General features: G+C 39.8%; 1 non-coding gene across 1 annotated transcript; it reads left to right on the plus strand.

Annotated features, from left to right (window-relative positions):
- The first annotated feature begins 350 nt into the window (after positions 1 to 350).
- On the plus strand, positions 351 to 457 carry LOC141715641 (small nucleolar RNA R71). Its single transcript, XR_012572396.1, has one exon. It is a non-coding gene; the product is annotated as a small nucleolar RNA R71 (small nucleolar RNA).
- The last annotated feature ends 3,385 nt before the right edge of the window (positions 458 to 3,842 follow it).

The following is a 3,842-nucleotide window of genomic DNA, read 5'->3' on the forward strand; positions in this document are numbered from 1 at the left end:
ATTCGTTTACAAGAGAACACTGATCCGTAGCATGAGAACCTGCACAAAGCTCACAAACCATAGCTATTTGATTAACTCCATACGTAGCCAGAGAATCAACCTTCATTGATAGCGCTTGGAGCTGGGCTGCAATAGCGGTGGCTGCATCAACTTCCAGAATACCTGCTACCTTGCCTGACGTCATCCTCTGAGTTGGGTTTTGATGCTCATTTGCAGCCATCGTCTCTATAAGATTATACGCCTCAGTATAGCTTTTAACCCATAAGGCGCCTCCAGCTGCTGCATTGAGCATGGGCCGAGATTGGGCCCCCAAACCATTATAGAAACCAGTGATCACCATCCAATCCGGCATTCCATGATGTGGACATTTTCTCAACATTTCCTTGTAGCGTTCCCAAGCCTCGCACATAGATTCTGTAGGTTGCTGCGCAAACTGAGTAAGAGCACTCCTCATAGCAGCAGTCTTTGCCATTGGATAAAACTTCACCAGAAACTTTTGCGCAAGATCTTGCCACGTAGTGATGGACCCAGCTGGTTCAGAATGTAACCAGTCTTTAGCCTTATCCCTCAGTGAGAATGGGAAAAGCCTCAACTTGATAGCCTCATCAGTCACGCCATTATACTTAAAAGTGCTGCAGATCTCGACAAAATTCCTTATGTGCATGTTGGGGTCTTCAGTTGCCGCTCCTCCAAAAGAAACAGAATTCTGCACCATCTGAATAGTGCCCGACTTGATTTCAAAGGTGTTAGCTTGAATAGCCGGATGAAGGATGCTTGACTGAATGTCATCAATTTTAGGCCGAGAAAAATCCATAAGAGCTGGATCAGCTTGAACAATACGATCTCCCATGTTTACTGGTTCTTTCTGCTCAGTTCCTGAATCCGAATCCTCAAAATCTAACTTCTCCGGAATATCAAGAACTTCGTCTGTCTCCTCAGCTGTATCTAAAGTCCTCTTGCGAGCACGAGAACGAGTTTGCATAAACGCTTGCTAAAGTACCTGAAACACAACTGAAAAGAGTAAGTAACTACTACGTCCTAATCACTGAGTCCTGATGACCAATGATGGTAAGTACATAAACTAAACAATTACGCCGAGTCCCCGGCAGTGGCGCTAAAAACTTGTTAGGGCGAAAACACGCGCTAATATTCACGCAAGTATACGCGTTCGCAAGTAATATAGAATACTTTCTAGTTCGTTCCCTCAGAGACTCAGACTAAATTATTGTCTAATTAAACTTACTCACCAATGTATGATTACTTCTCAATGTTAAGATAATAACACTTAAAATTGTTGATTAAATATTAACTATAATTAACTACTTAATTAACCACTTAACTAACACTTCAATTTATCAATAATAAAACACTCATGAGATCACAACTTCATTATTACTTCCTTCTATAGCCATTGTTATTACCTTTAGCATGTGACAGTGATGATATTAATCGAATAACACGAAACTGATAAAAGCCAACTTTCATTGTACTAATACCATTCTACCAAGCATCCACAATTAAGATAGAAGTTGAATAGTCATCAATTATGTTGAGTTCCTATATGTCTACAGAAATTGACAACACAACGATTTAAGCTCAAATTATTCCTTTTGATTACATAGGGCAAATAAAACTGTTAGAGTTACCCACTAATCATGCACAACGTACATGAACCTATGCTAGCATGGCAAGTTCTAAACCTCAAGATCCACCGTCGCTTCACAAGAGATTAACACCCTATCTTATATATTCGCGACGCACATAAGACGAATACGCACAACCAATACTAGATATCATGCAATCATCACACACTAAAGTATTAAACAATTAACTAAAGAATTCCATAATAAATCCGTTGTAACCCCATGATCACGATTAGCCCATAATAGAACTTATCGCCATCATGGGTTCAGATGAAATCATGATAAACAAACACAAGAAAATAATAACTAAACTATTTATATTAAAACAGAGTACGTCACAAGAGTAAATAAGTCAAAGCAAGAAAACTAGCATCCAACGTCACAACGAAACAAGAATCACAAGAAAATATACTTCATCTTCGTTGCGGTGTGCTAAATCGGTCTTCTTCCTTATCTCCTTCGCTTCTTGCGTAAAACACAATCTAAAACATAATCCCCTTAATACTCTCTGTGAAAACGTCTCAAATCTACCTATATAATAGTCCCATAAAACTCAGATTACATAGAAGTTGGAAGCCAAACAGAAGTAGAAGTCTAAAATAATTTATCTTTTTCCCCGACCCTGCGCGGCCGCTCAGCATAGCTGCGCGGGCGCGCAGGTTGCTGCGCGGCCGCTCAGCATTGCTGCGTGGGCGCGCAGGCCTCTACTGGAAAAAATCCAGGTTTGCTCCGTTTCTTCGCCGTAATCTGCCCATTCCTTTCCTCTCGCAATGGTGAACACATGCCAAGGCTTATTCTTGATGATTCCTCCCCCGAAATGCAACTAATACCCTGAAATGCATAAACACTAGAAAAACGCATCAAATACACAAAATACTTGATTTCAAGACACCAATTTAAGCCATTTTAAGACGTTCTAAGTGGTATAAAATGCCACTTATCAATTAGTGATTTCTTATTTCATGTAAAATCTTTTGAAATCACTATTGTACATCATTACTCTCAAAAGATTTAATGTATAATTTTCATTCATTATAGATCTTAAGTACATTTTATCTCTCTATATTGCCCTATGTTCTGTGATACAGGTTCAGTCTCCAATGGCTTTCTTTCACTTGACAGTCATGAGGTTGAAAACCCACAACATCTATCCCAGACTGTAAAGACAAACACAGAAACAGAACCAACCAACACTCTCTTACCACTAAAATGAAGTATGAGTGAGCGTGAGGGAGATAGTGCCTTAGTGCACCACATAAGAAAGGTTCTGAAGTCAACCCAGTAGCTCTGTCTCCTACATAGATGAGTAGTATTTAAACCGAGACAACTGCTAGCCCCCATACATCTTCTCAAAAAGATATAATGGCTGAAAAGACACAAAAATAGTTACTAGATTCATTCTCTCAACAGGGTGCGTCTATTGAATTTTGCATGTCGGCCAAGGCATCCGATGTAGTGTCACCACTTCAAACATAAACAATTCTTGATGCACAAGGAAAGGTTACACACACAAAGGATGAGTTGACGGAAACAAGAGTTTCGACCATTTTAAGGTCAGATTCGATTGTTCAAGGTTCGTTAATGGACCAATTACCTTTACAGGTGTTAGGAGAGGATACTGATCCAAAAGCCATATGATAGTGGTCAGTATCTACCTCCCCAGGCTTAAATCCCCTGGATGCATCTACGGATAGTGGATCTGACATAGGTGCAGATCGGCAACTTATTGACAATGATTCAGATATTATCTGATGAGTCACAAGGAAATGTCTTCACAGACATTAGAAGGGAACTTTGATCTTTATGATAAATTCATTGGATCATTGTTTACCTTCCCAGAATTCAAATCTGGAACCCTAAAAGGGAAACTAGCAACTTGTAAATTATGACTCAGATTCATCTGACGAGTTTAACAAGGATGGAGATTTGTGAACTCCCATTGCACCACCTATGACCTCCTTAAGGATGGCTAAGGTGATTTTCCTTGCAGGTACAGCTGGATTATGGAGCTATGAGAGAAGAGTGATACACTTGTGAGAATGAGTGTAAACACGAGTGGAGAGAAGAGTGAAACACATGTGAGGTACACTAAACAGAATCACACACTCACAGTGAGGAAGAAAGAGAAACTTCTTGTTATTTCAATTCCAACCAAGTGAAATATGAGAACTCCTTCAGACGCCGGCATACATTCCTTCT

This window comes from Apium graveolens, chromosome 3, assembly GCF_009905375.1.
Source record: "Apium graveolens cultivar Ventura chromosome 3, ASM990537v1, whole genome shotgun sequence".
Lineage (NCBI taxonomy): Eukaryota > Viridiplantae > Streptophyta > Magnoliopsida > Apiales > Apiaceae > Apium > Apium graveolens.